The sequence below is a fragment of the Ciconia boyciana genome, chromosome 5 (assembly GCF_034638445.1).
Source record: "Ciconia boyciana chromosome 5, ASM3463844v1, whole genome shotgun sequence".
NCBI classification, from domain to species: Eukaryota; Metazoa; Chordata; class Aves; order Ciconiiformes; family Ciconiidae; genus Ciconia; species Ciconia boyciana.
The window spans coordinates 79,227,580-79,247,336 of NC_132938.1; the positions used below are offsets into that span (position 1 = coordinate 79,227,580).

Below are 19,757 nucleotides of genomic sequence, written 5' to 3' on the forward strand. Positions count from 1 at the left end.
TTGCGAAACTCGTGTGAAGAGGCTGACCCATTCCCGTGAAGAAGGACCTGAAGGGGAGCCGCACACTGGCTGGGCTGCCCTGCTTGGCAGCACGCGTTTCCACTCCACTTCCACAAAAGCATTCCTCTTGCTCTGCTATCCAGCTGCCGGCTCAAGGCCCAGACTGGGATTTGTGGTGAGGATATTTTGCTCTGACAGCCCAATGTCACTTTGTTTTTACAAAATCAGCCCTTTTTGTAATAAGCTGTGGGCTTCAGATAACAGCAGTGAAAAACAATTTCAAGTGAAAGTGGCACCCTGGGTACAGACTGAGACAGACAACACTCAGAAAAAGCAAATATTTCTTATTTCTTGTAATCATCTGCATTACAGCAATCAAATGTTGACAAGTGTTTGCTGATAACTTGCTTTGCAGGAGAGACGAAGTGAAAGAGGACAGGAAGAGAGGTTCTTTTGCATTTCTAATAAACCTCTAGTTATGCTCGTCAAGGACGGATTTGTCAACAGCAAAAAGTAAGACAAATATCTGCAAACTGAAGTGGCCGGAAGCGAACTCACACGTGCCTACACTGTACTAAGCTTTTGTTTGGAGAACCTTTCTGTTTGGATGAGTAGCAGGAACAGGAAAGCATTTGATGCTGGGAAAACTACCACACTGCTGTCTATAAACCACTGATATGATTTTTATGTGGAGCCCTAAAGAGAATGACATGCAGTGGGGTTTTTTTGCCAAATCCGAGAGCTCAGATGTTTGCAAGCAAAACAAAATAAACTCGGGCATTGAGACTCATTCCTGAAATCTGGCTGGTGGCTGATCCCATGGCACGTACCCCAAACACATGCATTGTGCAAGCTTTGCCTCATGTATACCCTTGGACTGTCATGGGTACAGCAGCATCACTGCTATGATACTGCTAATGGCACCCACTCCACAAAAGGGAAGGTAATTAGCAGGGAAATGACTATTGGTGCAGCTAGAAAGTAGACAAGTAATCTTTTGGATTTCAGTTCATTGCATCGTTGTTTTCAAACCAGTGCCTAATCTTCCCAGACCCCACTGCGTGGCTGTCCCTTTCTTTCTTTTCTTCTTCCCCCTTTTTGCAGGGACTATGGCTTATTCTGATTCACTCCATTTCTTTCTTCTTTAAATGGCCATAGGGCAGCCTTGCTGTTGCCAAGGATATAGTAAATGCATGCGACATTATGCCACTGAAAACAATTGAGTGAGTCACATTCATTCCTGCTGTAATGGTGCTGAAATCAGTAAAGCTAGACTGGGAGCAGGATGTCTAAGCTATGAAATGATAAAAAGAATTTTCTTTAAAGAAAGTGTTCTTAAAAATAGCTTTCAGGGAGAAATGTGCAGGTTTTGCTTATAAAATGGTTGTTGTCAAAGGTTTTCTTGCCAAACTCAAGTCAGTCCATCGGCCAGAGGTGGTAAACATACGCCATTTTGACAAGAAATTAGTAGGCAACATAGTACTGTAGAAACTATTGGACTTTTTTTTTTCCCTAACCCCAAAGAGCCTGTTAGGAGATTAAGAATCTTCAGCTCTCAAAGGTATAGCTGTTTTACCGAAATTTAATTAATGAAGAATAATATTTTGGGAACAAGAGAAAACACCTCTGTAGGATGTGGAGTGTTAGGAATAGATGGAAAGTTGCCTGTATAAACAGTTCAGCAACTCTGGGATAAATTACAGGAGCATATGTATGCATGATTGCCCATCTGTGTAAAACAAGACGTGCAGCCCCACACAGGAATGATGTGCAAGTCAGACGTGGGGCTGATACTAAGTTGATCCAGAACAACAGAAGATGTGTCCCGTCACATCCGAGTTTGACCCAAGGAAGTTTAAATAACTCTAAATGAGTAAATAAATAGAGGAGGAGGAGGCCTCGCTGAGAGCACTAAAAGGAAACTCAAGGTATGCTATCTGTTTGTGGGTTTGGGGTTTATTTGGACTCAGCTCAGATTTTGGATTGTTATTTCTCCATTTGAAGGTTTTTTGGCAGTTTTGGGGAGGCTGAAGGCTCAGATCCAGCATGTTCCAGCTGTGCAGCCCAATGTAGTCCACGGGCACTGGTGGGGTAGGGGGAGCTGGAGGACTTGAAACCAGGGATGCTGTCAAGAACTTTGCTTTCCACAGCTCCCCTCTCAAGTACCAACTGCAAAATGTCAACACCACCTTCCTCAGAGAACACAATTAATTAAATGAGGCTTAATTAATTAGTGTCAATAAAGCAGATGTAGCAATTATGGCGGAAGTAAATAAATGTACATATTGTAAATTATTATCTTCTCCGCGAAGGATTTGTTCTGAAATCCCTGTGGCCTTTTCACTCCTCCCCACAATGCTATTGGGAACACCACTGGGGAACATTCAGAGATAAACTGCAAATTGATGAGGAACTGATGTACTTTTATAAGTCCGTATCACAGAAAAACAAATAGCAAGCAGACTTCTTTATTAATCCCTTATGGACTTGATGGTGAAATACAATCCCGAGATTTAATTTCTATATCATGCCACATCATGTGCCACAAAGAAGTCAACTGTTTAAAGTTTTGGGGGGTTATTTGAAATGTTTTACACCTGACAACCCCACTGAGGCTTTTGTATCATCTACCAATGCCATTCTTTGATGGTACAGGAGGAGAAAATAAGGAGGCTATGGCAAGCTAAGCTGTTTCATATGCAGATAATCATCAACTGTGTATCTTATTCGGAGTGTGTACTCACTGGAGCAGATTTTGATCTCATTTGCTGTGCTGAGAATCAGGAATAATGATGCTAAACTTGGCTTAGTTACACTGAATGTAGTCTGATGTCAGTAAAGGAGAGCATCAGAACCCCACCAAGCGAATATACCTCACCTCAGGCAAACGGGACACCTTTTATAATGTTAGTTGTACTGATGCAAAGTAATCATTCATCCCTAGGTCGGAGGTTGACATCAAGGGAAAGAAAAGGGAAAAAAACTGGTGGGGGAATGAAAGAACAATAACTAGCGATCATGAAGTTATTTATTGTATGTGTCTGTGCAGTTGGTATTCTGCAAAGCCTAAATGTGAGTCTGAAAAAGCAAATTTGGAGCCACACCAGACTGGTATTTGTGAGAAGCCTTTGGCAGCTTTGAAATGCAGGCTTATTAGTAATGAAATGTATTGCCAATCCATTCAAGAAGTTAGACTATTATAAAAGATTTGCAATGAAGTAAAGCTCTCATACCTTGCAGATACGAGGACGATGCAAACTCAATATAATGGACACTGTAATAATGAAGCACACTTGGGAAAAGGCAGATAGAGAAGTTTCCGAGTTGCCTTTCAAAATTTCTTCAAAATGATAAAGAGGACAAATTAAGTTGGTTAGAGATCCTAGCTATAAAAGCAAATGCGACTAATGTACTGGAAGAAGCAGTCAATATATATTAAGAAACTAAGAGTACTAGCTGTAAAAGATAATGTGTCGCACAGTAAGTACCACGGTAAGGGGACTAGCTAGGCTGCCATAATCCATGGAGGCAGCCAGACAGAAGAACCACTTTCTAGTTATCAACAGCTCACACGTGAGATTTTTTAATCTTTCACTCTACGCTCTTTTTGCTCTGCAGATGACAGTTTTGGTGAAGAGAGGATGGGAGCTGGGATATATTTTACTAGACTATAGCCATCTCACTAAATCACGCTGTAACAGAAGCCACAAAGGGGGAAAAGTACGCTCTTGCCTCACTGATGAAGCAAATGGATTAAGGTAGGCAGCAGTATATGGCCAGGGTGCTCCGAGAGGTAAGTTGCAATCAGAAGCCACTGCTCTTCCTGCCTCTGAGCCTGTGTGCTCCCCCCCCCCCCCCCGCAGATGATACTGATACCAGGTAGCCTTTGTGGAAAGAAGAGTTTCCACAGCCCATGCCAAGATATCTCCTTTATTTCTTCAGGTGACAGCATTTCCTTTGCAAAGGACTGCCAAGTAACGAGCTGTTTATGAACACGTCTTTAGAGGTGTGGGCTGTTCACCATCAGGGACAGCACCGTGAGTATATTGCCCTACTAGGATGAGATATTTGTGGATTTTCAGTTTTATGTTATGCACTTTGTGCTTACGTGTTTCTCTCCTTGCTTTCCAAAAATCAAGATTTAAGGGTAAATACATCTCTGTTTTATGATGGTGCAGTGAGTTGCTAACTTCATGAGGTGAATGAGGTTGGTTTCAATTCACAGATGTACACTTCTTTACTGCCTGTCTCAATCAATTTTTGTCCCAGTGAGTAAATGAGCACTGAAACGAGTAATGAGATGAGTGGAGGTACGAACAGAAAAATAGCTAGTACAAAGTTTAAAAAGAATTCTAAAAAACCTACCCACAGAGTAGGATGTGTGAGAGGAGGAAAGGCAGCCCTTTCCTATGCCCAGCCATAGGATGGAGGCTCTGTTCAGGCACCTGACGAGGCAGATGGATAATTAGTGCCGTGGGTCAGGACCTGGGCAGGCACTGCTGGTGACCTGGCAGTTGCCTTTCAGCACTTAACTTTATTTGGAAAATCTCTTCCTCCTGCTTTAAATAGGTATCGGCAGAGCCGCACAGGTAGGATATACACAGGACCATCTTGCATTAGGGGCTAGGGTGGTAACAAGTGTGCTTGAATTTTTTGTATCTGAACAGGAAAACCTTTAAAAGAACATTTCAAATCCCCCTTTTAGTTCTCTCAAAGTCTGAATTCTCCACTTTTAAAGGGGATACTGGGCTTTTTTTCCTTCCTCTTTTCTCTCATTAAAAAAATTACTTTTTGTACACATTCTAGTGCATTTTAGAGAGTTTTTATAAGACATCTTTGCCAGCTGTCAGCTTCCAACTACACTAAGCTGTCTATGATTTGAGCACCTATTCAGGCAATGGTAACTTTACATTTAATAGTCAATGACAGGTTCTACCTAAACACAAAATATAAATAATGTTCAGGGACTTAATGCACCAAGTTAACCAGCTCTCCATAACATTGCATCCATTTTTTCACAACCTTGTTTTATATTTTGCATAACACTTAGAAGAGGGGGTGGGGGGGAAGCCCTGTAATTAAGGCAGTTGAATGAAATGCTCTGGTAACAAAAAACTGAACATTTTCTTGTTTGCAAGAAGTCACTGGTCAGATCATATGACCTCTACTTATGTAGGAATTTATGAGAGTGAGTGTAGCATCATTATTGCATTACAGAGTCCAAGTACATTTGTAGACGCTGTACTAGTGGAAGGTGCAGATAGGCATCACCTTTCCTGCCTCTTCCCATTTGCTTGTCCTCATGCCGCACCCACACGATGCTTGTAACGTCTTTCCATTTTCATTGCACATTTTTCTTACTGCCTTTCTCTCTACCTTCCATGTGCTGCATGTTCATCAAGCTCAGTTTGGGTTCATAAAGTTAATAACTTTAACCCCTGTCCAGAGGAAGACAGCCAACCCACAAACATGTCGACAGACATGACAGGCTTAAATTTAAGCAGGTGACTGTGGGAAAAAGCTGCAGTGTTCACAGCCCAGCCTGTATTTGAATTACTCTTCCAACAAAAAAACTTCACAAACTTTTTCAGACAGTGAAACAATAAACTATCACCCTCCTTGAATCCTTTATTTGACTCCCACCATTTTTTTCAGACAATTTAAAAAAAAAAAAAAATCCCTGTTCTCTTCCGGTAGTCAATGCATGACAAGCTTACATCAAATGGGCTGAAATTTGGCCAGGCTGGGGAATGTCAAGGCGAGGCTCAGCAGGGTAGTATGGTTGCAGTCTTTGCTACCGCTCCCGTAATAAGCTGAACAGGTTCCATCATCATGTCCTGTACATTCAGCTTAATTGGCCCGGTCTCTCCAAGGAAAGGCAGCGGTATTGATTTACTGCACTGTATAAATGTGTTTATAGCTTGGCAGTAGCACACTTATGCTCACTTTTTTCCAGTGTGGATTTCAAATAAGCCCTTTGCTCAAATGAGTCTATTAACTTTAAAGTGCCTAAAGCTAAAACTGAATTATGAGAGGCAAGCTTTGGGGGTTGCAGCCCAAAACAGCTGGGAAAGGCTCCTGGAGTATTCTGTTTGTTAGTACCTGTTGATTTTTAAGCATCACTGGTGGAAAAAAAATAAGTAAAAGCAAACTTGGTGGCACACATGGCCTGACCCTGAGCTCCCTTTGACTTCAGCTGGCACTCAGACCCATCCGATTCCACGGGATTATTAGAGCAGCTCCTGATTTAAGCCAATGTGAAATCAGAACATAAACCATTCCTTCCTCTTCTTATGAATTTAATTTCGAATAGTCGCATTCCCTGTTTCCGTGCTGGGGTACAATAGACTGGGGAGAAGATCATCTAACCGTGGTCCCTCCGGCAGTGTATTCCATGGGTCTGTTTTGGTCTCCAGTGTTTTAAGGAGCTGGGATGCAGCTCCCTTTTCCCTCCCAGCCCAGGGGACTGCACAGAGCTGTTCTTGGAGCCCGCCAGTGCTGCCCTGTATGCTGCTGGAGGGGCTGTGCCTCCGCTCCGCGCTTGGTACTTTCATGTGTAACAGCAATTATCATCCCTGCAGGGAGAGTTAATCAAGCAGCAAGTTTTAGCGGACCCCTAAGTACAATCCATAATTACCTATACCTGCTCAAGATTAGGTCTCTCCAACTAAGAAATAATATAAATTTCTAGTTGCTAATAGTTTGACTTTATCTGGAATAAAAAGGGAACACCTTAATACCCATGGAGAAAAAAAATGATTTGTAGAGAATAGAATTAAATTAAGGAAAGTAAAATTTAGGATGAATGGCGGGTAAAAGAAGCCACAGTAACATCTACTAAACTGTGGAACAATCTCCCAAGGAAAGCAAGTGATGGAGTCCCAGGGTGTGAAGAATTGAAACAGCATCAGGCAAAGCCTCAGGAAATAAATGCCCGAGGAGGCAGCGGGGACTGCCTGTAACAGTGCCGGGGCTGTGCATGGCTACAGAAAGCCGTGCCATCCGCTTCTGCTCAGACATTTGCAGTCTAGCCAGGGCATTGTATGTGGGAAGGCACACTGAACGTATACTGGTCCTGTATTAAAATCTCTGCATATTTCTCAGGTAGGTATGATTTGCATAGGTTGAAATCCTGCCTCTGTTTAAACTAACAACGGGAATTTTACAGGTTAAACAAATATAAAGCCATCAGAGGACACCAGTGACTCTGGCTGATATTTTTCTGTCCCATCCTCAGCACATAATCCATTAAAAATTCTTCAGACTTACAAGCACATGATTTTTCACAACATTGCTATGAGTTAGAACATGGTTATTACTGGATATTTCTGCTTTAAAAAAAAGAAGTCTCCTTTTGCTTTTACAGTTATCCCTAGTATTCAGCTCTAATATGTACAGGTAGGAAACAAGACACAAAACAAAAGCATTTCTCTCACTTGCTGGAGGAAGAGAAAAATACAACTGGACTTGTTACAGAATAAGAACTAAATGTATTTCTTTGTTATGTTTTATTTTGCTTTTTTCCCAGGGACTTTGTTCATAGTTTCTGGTGGATAATGAGGTTGGATCTCCTGATCTGTAGCTGTCTGGGGAATCCCTTTTCCAGAGGAATTTTTGAGCACAATATTCTCACAAGTTATAGGCTGATCTGAGGAAGCCTGGCTGCTCTGTCAGTTGGGAACTGCTCCCTTTCCAGTCTGCCATCCATTACAAAACGATGTCTGCCAATTACTTTTTGTGCCAGTGAAATGTTTATGCGATGACTGAAAAAAAAAACCCTGTGTGTGTACCGAGGTCAGGATGCGATGTCCCATTCTCTATGGAGATTAGCTCGCGTTGCCTTGTTTCTGGATGACAGCCAAGTGAAAGAGCTGCAGACATTACGAAGCGATACAATTATTAATTAAAAATTATAATGTGCTGGTATCACATTATAATATAAATTGAACTTGCAGACTTTTGTGGAGTACCTAAATTTAGGAAACAGTATTTTTGCTGCAATATTTCTTGGGCCTGCGATGATTAGTAAATACTGGATTGCATAGATGGTCATTCAGATTAAAGGCATTGCGATCGGATGAGGGAAAATTCACTGAACCTGCTTCGTATAACACTCAGACACCTCACTCTGTGTACAGCGAGATTTTACCACCCAAAACAAAGGTGCGGAGATGTACTAATCACGACCCATTTAGCTGTTCTCCGGAGATTTTTGTGTCTGCATAAAAGAAGAAACAAGAGCAGAGAGGCTGCGAGTGAGGAAATAGTCCAAACAGACTGGAGATGGAGCAAGCGTGGGAAGCTGAGGGGGAGAGGGCTGGTGGGCCGAGTCCTGGCTGAACCTGACCTAGAGCTGTGCGAATGAAACCATCTCCTGCGGCTGGACTCCTCCTGGGCCTGGGGAACAGGACCTTTGTAGGTAAAGCAGGATTGCTTTGAAGATACACGGTGACAATACCAATTTTTCTTTGTAACGCAGAATATATGGTGACCATGGATTTTGTCCAACTGCTTAGACCGAAGGCACTCGCAGTCGCCTGTCTCTTGCTCCCTGAGGCAGTGCTGATGGACTCTTTTCAAAGTCTTGCTGGTTTGGGTCTGTTCAGGGAAAAAAGTGCCTATTGCCTCCCACCAGGTATGCTGGAGGGCTCAAAAAATAGACATGGAAAAAGCAATGGCCATAGCTACTGTCCTGGCTCTTCTGTAGATGTTGGCTTTTCCATTCGCTCAGGTGAGACTACGGCCACTTCACAGTGCACTTCAACTACCAAAATAAGATTGGTGCCATTTATATTTATCTTCTACATGTGTATTTATGTTTGTTATTTTTATATTTTGGAACGCTTATCCCCTATGATTTTTGCTTTTACTTGCCTGGCCCACCTTGCATGGTAACTCTCTTCCAGTATTTCCCATCGTGATTCAGAGTGGGTGTTTGATTAGCCAGCGGCTGGGGGGCTGCACAAGGTGGGAGCCCCAAGATCGCACTGGAGCTCTGCAGCTGGCTGGGTGACCCGAGGGAGGTTCCTCTCTCAGCCCCACACCCTTTTTTAGTTGTAGAGATAATAATAGAGATTGGCCTCTCGTATTTAAAAGGGCTCAGGACTCTCAGCTGGAACGTTGTCCTGCTTTCTGCAGTGTATCTGTGTCTCTTCTCTCTTTCTCTGGTGTATCCATTACCTTGATATTAAAGGGGTTTCATTGCAAAGAAGTGGGGTTTCCTTTTGTTTGTTTTGGTTTTAAGATCAGAATATTTTTTTCAGTTTACCACAAAAACAATCAGTGAAAGGTTATATACCTATATATCTCTCTCTTGCTCCAAAGGAAGAAATGTTGTCCGTGGCAATTCACACACTCTATTAACTAAAAAGTGTAGGTAGACCTTGGAGGTACAGCAGCCATGTGTAATCATCAGAAGAATCCATCCTGCTCAGCCACATTGCCTCAGGAGAATATAGACGCCAAAATGCTGTGACCTTCATGAAGTTGGGGCTCCTGGTAGCACACCGTTATTTCTTCATTTGTGTGAAATGGAGGCAACGCTTCAGCAAAGCAGGCACTCAAATGGCAGCACATCCCTGCTGTGCACAGGTTCACCAGAGATGTCTGATCCAGCCAAAATGTGGTAATCAGCCGGGGACACAAGATGAATAGTTGTGATGGAAGATGAATCTTTCATTTGCTCTTTATATTTTTTGCCTTTTCTTTGGGTTTGTTTTCCTCTCTTTTCTTCCTTTGCAATTGTCAAGGAAGCATCTGTGAGTTTCATTAAACAAATGTTACACATTAAAAACCCATTGCTGCCTGCCAGAAAGGAAAATGGCATCTTATTTGAAAACAATATGTAATTGTTATTGCTGTCTTGTTGCAAGTTACACCCTTGAAAAATGATAGGGGCTTATTTAGTAGCAACCGATGATGAGGAAAAGCACTATAACTAAAGCAGAAAATTAACTGTTGCGTTATCTTTGGGAAATACAATCCAGGGTTTCAAAACACCATTATACAAGCGCTCAGTATATTGTACTCTTAGATGTGTTTACGATCACTTCAAGGAAACAGTACTCAAAGGACAGAATAACATTTTTCCATGATGCTTTTGTCCGTCTGTCTCAACGTTGGAGTCATAAACGTTCAATCTGGTGAAACACACGGAGGTGCTGAGATAGCGTCTGTCCAACAGACATTCTGGTCATAATTCATATTCCATTTCATGTACAGGCCTTGCGGCAGTGGTGGAAATTCAGGTCCTAATTAAGATAGCACGACTAAACTGATTTGAGTAACAGACCTACTGCAAATATTGTAACACCGTTCTTGGAGAATGCCTATAGGTCCAATGCTGATATGCTATGCCTGTAAGTACAGTAAGTTGCCACCCTCAACACCTATACTGCCAGGCAACACGTCTAACAGTCACTTACAGATTTTTATTGTTCTTTTTTAATGTTTACATCTTAATGTATTTTATATTGCCTTTTATTTTAGGGGGTTTTTTTGCTTTTATTTTATATTTTATTTAATTCATATTAATTAATATTAACAGAGTTTTACAAAGCAAATCACGAAACATGGAAGAGGACTACTCATCACAGTTCTGTACTGTTGGAAACCCCTTGCAAACCTGGCGTTAATTTGTGCACACTAGCAAAGTCCGTCTCTCAGTAGAACTTTAGCCCTTATTTTTCCTGGTTACCTTCTATTTATTCAACAACCATTTCATGCCAGTGGATATAATTTTTCCCTTCACACTTCAGAGAAAACCTATAAATACATTTTTATCATAAATTATGGGAGGATTTTATAAATGCTGGGTAAAATAGTATACAACAAATTGTGGGAGCTAGTGTAAAGTTATTCTTGTTGCTCATCGAAGAGGGTTGGGACCATAATTCAGAAGTGGTGAAAGCCCTGGTCACAGTAGAAGTTTATTTTTAACTACAGTACCATAACCAATAGTCATAGAAGAAAAGAGCTCGGAAAAAAAAGCTGTAATAGAGTTTTAGCCAAACTTTCCACCTTGTACTGTTACTAATTGTCCTGTTACTACAGTATCCCTTTAAAAGTCTAATGAGCTTTTTATTTTAAAAATTATTATAATTTAATTTATAATTTAAAAATATTTAATTTATAATTTTAAATTATTATAGTAAAAGAAACTCTGACCTTGGATGATGTGATTTTCCAATAGCTGATTAAGTCTTTGGAATTCCAAAATAGGGCTGAGTGAAATGCTCCCATTTCCATCTTGCCTCCATCTCTAACAAACAAACCAATGCCCATGATGATCATAATTCATTATTTGTATTGTGATAGTATCAAAGCCCTCCTTTCCCAGGGTAGAAACTGTCAGATGAGGGGCAAAAACCTCTGCCCAGAGATCACAGGCGCATGATGAGAGCTGAACGCTTAGGGTTGATACAGCAAAGCTTCATCTATGTAAAAACCTCTGGAGATCTCCTACTCATATTTTGGTACCTCTGAAACAAAGCCCTGAGCAAATGCAAGTCTGTGACGGCACTCTGGGAAATATGGGATAGTACGTAGTGCTAGTACCTCGTTTTTATTGCCAGCTGACCCATGGTTCCCACGTCATCCTTAGGCACTCAAGCACCATGTTAAACCTCTCGTTCTCTACGTTGCACCCTCCGAATCATCTTCTTGGTAACAGCTAATGCTTCAGCCAGCAAAGAGCATTTCTTCTTTCATGACTTTGAGTTGATCTATTGAAAATGCGCACACTTCCCAAAACGGTCTACCAGGTGAAACTCTTCAGAGATCTTTTCTCAGGGAAGGCTCTGGGAATGTTCTGGTCAGGAGCTAGGCACGCTTACTTTGAATATTGCAGCCTCAGAGTGGAAGAATCTCTCCAGTTTTGGATGCTGAAGCTGGGGGAGCTGCAAAGTTGCTTTTTGAATTGCACATCTAAACTTTACAAAACATTCCTCTAATTGCTAAAGCAGGAGGGAGGGTCTAACAAATTTTCCTTTAACCAGACTTCTAACTTAAAAATCCACATAAAAATTGTAGCTTACATATCCATATAAAATTTGTCTTCTGAAGTATTTATTCATTCTTCTAATATATACTTTTTCAGATTACTGATTTGAAAAGAGAAAATTCAGTATTCTCTGTTTGACCTCAGGAAATAACAAAATATGCTTTAATGTAGAAGAAAGGATTCTGACTAATTTTAAAAAGTGAAATACAGGCAGAATCATGTTTGCCCATCTCATCTTGCCAGTCCTACACAAGGAGCAGCCACTGGTGATGCTGGATCTTTTTTCCCAGAGCAGGGTGCTGGATGCGAGCTGTGTGTAAGCCTGGTGGGTTAGTTTGGATAATGACTAAACAGTGACTCAGCACAGTGCTGCTTACCGAGACGTCAACGCTAAGTGATTTGGCCAAGCCAAATTTCAAGAGTCTTAGAAGCCAAGTTCCTAGGACCTCGTTGGCAAGAAAAGAGGCTAATACATCCATCATTATAAAAGGTGGCTGTGAAGAATTTGTCCATGCCTGCCCACTGGTGAGAAATTTCTATATACACTGTATAGCAGTCGATGTCATTATACCACATAGACTGTAACCGAAACTAGCGGTGGAGCTTGTCTTTATGAAGATTGATCTACCATTAGTAGAATATAAATATGACTGAGTGTAATGACCTAAATCCCTGACAGCCTCGGGTTTGCCAGTAGTGGATTTCCATACGTTTTCAGCTGGGAATTGGGAACACTGGCCGAGCACAGAGCATTTAACGCGCTGCAGACGGTGCCTCAAGATTTCCTGTGCACACGTGCACAGAGGAGCGGTGGTTGGGAAAAGCTTCGTTTTCCACCTTCCTCGAGACACTGGTGGAAGAGTAATTCTGCCTGTTGTATTCAGGGTGTCGAGCACTTTGCAGAGGTCCCATAAAGGCACCTCATCGCCTTTGCCGTAACACCTCATAGCCCCTTGTTAGCTCTTCTCTTTTTATGGTCCTGTAGGTAAAAGGGTTCATCTTATTTAAATATCCCTGAGGCTACTAGCAAGAAACTATTGAACTGCATAAGAAAAAACTTGAATACAAAAACAGATGCATACGTTCGCCTTGGGGATAAATGTGTTATGATACGGGGCGAAACTCTGCTCCAGCTCTATCGAACGGCAATGCAAAGCAGTCCCAGCGCAGCCGGAACATTTCTGAATTGACGTCAGGCTGAAGGAGAGCAGCATTTGTCCTAGGGTTATCATCAGGCCCCTCACAATCACATTTTCACTTATTCCGTGTGGATGGGGACTTGTTGACAATTCCCTGGATTCCAATTTGGAAGAAAGAGTTTCATGTTTGACCTTGTATTTCCAGCGCCATGTGTCTGCCTGCCTCGCCCACACACTTTATATCGATCCTGTTCCCTTTCATTTACGTTACATATGATGTAAGCTATAGTAGCAATGCCTGCTCTTTCTTCTGCTTTGTTTTTGGCTTAGAGCATTATCAAGTGGTCCCTGGTTTTAGTTTCTGCATTCACTTCAATTCTTTCATAAAACTGCCTCAGCAAATTTGGGTGACCGATAAGGGGTGAACTTTCTCCCACCCTCCGCTGCTCCGATCTGAATTTTTAAAATCCCTTTGGACTGAACAAATGCAGAAGATATTATTGACAATTTTCAAATAGTCAAAGATTTTTCATACATAAATACTCAGAAAGCCAGCGTTTTATCTGAACCTAATCCAAATGCTCTGAAAACTTCTGAAGGCCTCACAAGTATGGAGATAACCTTTCTCACCTTCACTAGGAGGAGGGGACAACTCCTGGCAGTGGCGATAGCATTGCTCACAAGAAGCTAATGTGGCTTTCTCCAGCCACTGGTAGAAGACATCCGAGGGCTAAATATATTTATACCCATTTAGTATCTGAAGTACCTACTCATAGTGATAGAGGCCACACGTGGGTGGTGTGTGGTACCCATCTTGGGTGTCCCTCAATATCTTCTTTGTAAAACTTTTATATTCTAATAAGTCATTAAAAAAATTGATCATCTCTAATGTGTCCTCAAAGTCACATAAGGATTAAAAGTGAGAGAAACAAAGACATTACCAAGAAATCAGCTGGGTACTAAGTTCTCCTGGAAGGCATGAGGAGTGACAGACACTTGAGTCTAAAAACTGGTAGCTGAGAAAGGCAACGTATAGATGGGAATGAAGGGCTACCTTGACAAGAAGCAATCTAGCAAGTTTTGACTCTGCTCTGATTGGCTTTGGTTTTTCCATCACATTTGAGACCCCCCCCAAAAAAGAAAAATAAGCCAAGTTATTTCCATGTAAGCATGTTAAATAACTGGCATCTTTCCTGAAATCTTGTAAAACGAATTGCAGCTCTGCGCAATTAAGTCAACTGGGTTACAGTATCCAGCAAAATTAGAGCTCTATAATGGGAGTGTTGACGAGCCCTTCACTGTAGCAACACGGTGCCCACTCAGAGATCGAAGCAAAGCTCCTGGGAAATAATTAAAGCACATTTTGGTCAGTTTGTGATGCAAATATGAATTTTTCAGGTTATGCAGAAATAAACTGGAAACCCACAGAACATCAGCAGAAAAGACTAAGTAACGAGACTGACTGATGTTTGTCCAAATAGGCCTGAAAGGAAAAGAAGATGCTGGGAGGAGAGAGGACAGGAAGGTTTCTGAGTAGCTGTGGTTCAGGAAAATATCTCTCTCTGTCTTTCTGATCTTTTATTTTTGTAGCCTGATGCTGGAAACAAAACTAACCCATCTTTTCATTAATCCTACGTCCTTCTCCTTCTTCTGGAAAAATGACACCAATTACGACTTTAGATTCACTCTTTACTAATTCAGAATCTTGTTAGAGAACAGCATTTGCATATTCAAATGTGTTATTTTCACTAGCCTGTGGCTATACTCTGTGTCAAGCCAAGCTTTTCTTACGTTACCTTTTAACAGTGCTACACATAGTAGAGTCTGTTCATTACATAGACCATTTCCAATTCCAATTACTGTGAATTAAATTCAGGCAATTTCAGTGAAATCAGTAGATACCACCTAGATTTAAACAGATCTGACGCAAGAAGACAACTTTATACTGTAATCTAGCTCATCAAGTTCACTAATGACTGAATGAGGTTTAGAAAAGCGTTCCCTCCAGCTAAGCATACTAATTCCTAAATGAAATGCATCCTATTTTCTGCTGACATGATGAAATAATGGTCAACGATAATATTGAATAACTATATCCAAGAGTTAACTCTCTCATGCATACTTTTCATACTTAGCTAGCTCCAAGCTAGCTCTTAGCTAGCTCCAGCCATTCAACTGTGTTACTTTTTGCTTCAAGAAGCAAATTTAGTGCAAAAATTGATTTATTAATTGTTGATATCTATCTAAAAAAGCAATCTTTTGTTTATTTTGTCAACATGGTAAATTTAGGAGGTAGCTGGCCTTCAAGGGACATTCTGGATAAGAAAACAGTCAAACTGAAAATCAAGACTTGAAAAATTAAAAGACATAAACTACAGGCAGGAGTCAAGTCATAAAGTCTCTTCTTTCTCTCCTTTCCCGGTCTTCCTCACACAGCCATAATTCACTAAAGGAGTGTTTTGAACATTTCCACAAGCACAAGCATTTGGACAGAATGAATGGGTGAAGGAAATGTATTTTAACAATTAGTCCATACCTGGGGGTCTCCTCCTATTCAAAGGTGCAAGCCTGAAAAATTAAGAGCTGTGAAGTAGATACAGCCACAAGGCGTGAAGAAGACACAGTCATGTTTAAATCACTTTTATCACTTTTTGTATATACCGATGTTTAAAACAGTATTGTTTAATGATACAGTGTATTTTCTGACGTACCCTGGAATCCCTAATTAGTGCTTAAGCCACTTGAAGGGATTATTCAATTTTTACATAATTTCTGCAGCTAAATGAGGGAATCCCATATTCCTAATGTCGGCTGCATGAGCGTTCTTGCAATTGCTTCTGGTTTGAGTTGCCTGATGCAGTGAGTTTCCTATTTCATGAACTATTGTGAGAGAAAATCATGTGCTAAAGGTGTAACCCAGCAATGAATCAGTAAATAGCTATTTCTCTGAAGATCAGCTCATTAAGAAGCAGACATCTGAATGAAATAAGGTTCCTGGGGAGTCTGTGGCACCAGACGTGCCAGAGAGGCATGAAACCTTGTTATATGCCATGACCAAGCAAAAGGAATTTTTACCTAGGCAGGATTCGTGGTTAATATTCTGCTCTTGTGCTTTGCTCATTGAAGCCCCAGCTTGCTTTTGTTTATGATCTGGTTCTTGTTCAGCACATTTACATGCAACCAACTGTTGAAGTGGCTCAGTCACCCCTGGTACAAAATGGAGCTGAGCTGAAATGCTAAAGGCTGGAGCTTTGTTTGCAACATGAAGAAAACCCAAACAAAAATATCAGAACTTTTTTTTTTCTTGCTTTGACAAAAGCCTTAATGATAGCTTTCTTATTCAGTAGAATAGTGTTGTATGGATATATTACAGCTGGTTAAAAGACTCCGAGATTATTTAGGTGTTACCTAACTTTTTTTACTTTTAATTAATTTGTTAGTTGGAGATAGCTGAAGGACACAGCATTTGTTTAACTGAGCAATACACAGCAACATTCACAGCTTAATTAAATATTTCACAGGCCAATCTCTAATCATGATACAAAAAGACGAAAAGAAAATGAAATAATCTTAACTCCGTTAGCCAATTTCTTGGAAAAGAAGAGCAGGTTCTGTTAAGACATATGGCAAGCAATCTTTTCTGCAAAACAGCAAACTAAAACACAGCACTACTACCATGTGTTAAGAGATGCTCTCCTTTTGCACGATAGATTTAAAAACACACACTCTCCACAAGCAGCAGGTATGCAACTTGAGCGCTTGCACCAGGATTTTAACACATAATGTGACTACAACGAATTGAAAGGAAAGGGAGAAAGGCAGGAAAGGGGATGAAAGACCATGAATAAAAATCGCTATTTCCCAAGCAGTTTTTTTAATTGTTAACTCATAAGCTGGAAGTTTGTGAAATGTGACAAATAAGGAAATACTTGAGAATGCCTGCTGCACTCAGATGTGTCTCTGCCAACACATGTGTAAGTAGCAAGAGGTGTCAGCATTACGTTCAGTTGAATTAAGCACCCATTCTAGCTGGAGTGAGGAATGAAGCCATAGATTTAGTTGCTGTAAATCTGCCAAGGTTTGGGGTTTTTTTCTTATTTCGTGGCTCCATTACCTAATCATCCTGTTGTGATATACACATACTGTATGCAAAAAAAGTAGGTATTATTTTTGTGCTCTGCACAAAAAAATCTATGGAAGCCACTATATATATTGCTATTTGGTCTGTTTAGCAGACATTACCCAACAAGTGAATGAAGACTATAATTTCAAATAACAATAGTTTTATCTGGACCAACTTCTCTGCTATGGTTATGTTATTTATGATAATCCGGCTTCACACAAGCAGGCTGAAGGAGGTGCGCGGGGGAATCCGCTGGAGGCAGAATGGCAGCGCAATGGTACAGTGATCTATTTGTTCATATTTCGCTATTGCATATTTGAAAAGATCAGACCCAAATAAAACTGCCAAGATACGATATTCCTCTGAGAGGAAGAACATGGTTTATGTGTCTCAGCTTTGCCAAAAAACTATGGAAACCAATGCTTCATTTTGTGAATAAAGATGTAGGCACAAATACTGCCTCAAGCAGGGTGAAGACCACCCTTGGGCAGAAGTGTTTAGGAGTTGCAGTGGTGAAAGGTTGGGGGTGTGCTTTGTTTTGCAGAACATTTGGGTGTGTATAACAGGCCTGTCTAAACAGAATTGGTGTGTCTGACGGCTGATCCAGTATTCCAAGGAGGTCCTCTATTCAGAACTTGTTTTCCTTCCACACTTACCCTACTTTGTGTATTGTGCTAGATTATACTGGTTTCATAAGTGGCAGTCACAGTTACCGTCCATCTGGATATGTTTTGAGGCTCTATAAAGTTTTAACAACTGTGAAGGGGGAAAAATACTAAAGTATGCAGCCAGTCTGAAGTGGTTATCTTGAGATTTAACCTACTGTCGCCAGGAATGCACAAAGCACGCTTCATAGTCAACGTAAAACTTATTTAGATCTGTAGCCTTAATAATACAGCCAGAAGTATTCTCTTATAAGAGATTATCTCTGTATCTGTAACCTCTTAATGAACGAAAATAGTTATAATATCAAAATCATACTAACACATCTCTTCACATTTAATCTTGATTCAGGGCATCTATAACTGAATCAGATACTTGGTTAACTCTTGCACTTGTCCTATTGCTTGCTTTTTAATAAGGAGATTTTATGCTTTTCAATATCCTTTAATAAGAGCTTGGTTTGCTATAATTTATTCTCATGATTCATTATGGAATGCCAATCAGTTCTCAAAATGCTTGTACATGCTTGTCACGTTTTTTCACGTTTAAAAAGTCCTCTCTTCTATTTTGGATTTTTCAGTGCTTAATAATAATTTTTTTTTAAAAAAAGCACTAACAACAATATACAGGATAAGCTTAAATTTCATATATATATATCATGACAAAGAACAGTTGTTACCAATGAAATAAATGTGATATATGTGATCAGACAAGCCATACCAATAAATATTTCAAATAAATATTTCAAAAACCTATTACTGCTATTTATAATTCCACGTCCTGAATTCCACATCCCAATTCCTGATATTTCCAGCAAATGCAGCTTTCAGTTCTCAGACTTTCCTGATTTGAGGAGTAAGATCCCAAATTCCACAGAATGAAATTCCCCAGTAGATTCACTAGCGCATTACAGTAAATGGAAAGAAAAATAGATAATGCTCATTTTTTGCAAAAATTGTGTGCACAGAGAAATATTTTGGTAAATCCACATACTACATTAGTAACCTGCAGATCTAGATACAGCAGATTTTCCTTTGGGAAACGAAAAAATGTGATCCCAGACTAGCTTACCCTGTCAATCTTTAACTCTCACCTCTGTGATGATAGATTATCTGTTTTCAAACATCTGGCTAGGCAAGAGCATGGTTCTGCAAATAAACTACTCGGGTGCACATCCTGATTCTGTGGAGTAGGCCTTTTGAAGTCAGTAAGGTTTCGACTGGTCATCTTTAAGTTTAAAAGTAGGCAAGTACTTGTGTCAGGGTCAAAGGGACACATCAGGGCTTTAGGACCACATCTCTCTAAACTACTGCCTTCATGGCATCAGATAACACACAGCTTAACTGTTTTCCTCTAGAGAGCCTGGGCTGCTTGCGTACCGCTCTGAAATAAGCACCGCTGTATTTTATACACAGCTGTGGCTCTCTTTACGTAGAGCCGGGCCATCACACGCGAACACAGAAAAGCACAGGACGCTCGCCACCAATTTTTGTTCAGCCCAGCCCCTGGAGCTGCTGCAGGCGCTGGCACGGCTCGGGGCTCTCGGCTCAGCTCCTGCTGCAGGTCGGCACAGGCTGGGGCAGCCGGAGCTCCTGCCAGCCGCAGGGCCTGCCGGCAGGGTGGGACAGGCAGGCTTCCCGTGGATGGTGGGCGACTGCAGCCCACAACTCCCAGTATCGAATTGTAAACCTGTTACGTTCAGGATGATACCAATGAATGGTGTACAAGTGTACAGACACCGGTGCCAGGTCTGTGCTACGCTGGGGTTCGCCAGTCTGAGAGGAGATTTACTGGTACAGCATGTCCAGCTGGATCTCAAAGCTGGATCTGT

General features: G+C 40.9%; 2 long non-coding RNA genes across 10 annotated transcripts in view; one reads left to right on the top strand and one right to left on the bottom strand.

Annotated features, from left to right (window-relative positions):
- The window catches only part of LOC140651735 (uncharacterized), a 105,748-nt gene that overhangs the window by 22,182 nt on the left and 63,809 nt on the right, over positions 1 to 19,757 (bottom strand). The window lies entirely within an intron of this gene.
- Positions 3,606 to 9,715, top strand: LOC140651739 (uncharacterized). The gene is made up of 3 exons (XR_012042498.1): positions 3,606 to 3,758; positions 3,943 to 4,037; positions 7,529 to 9,715. It is a non-coding gene; the product is annotated as an uncharacterized lncRNA (long non-coding RNA).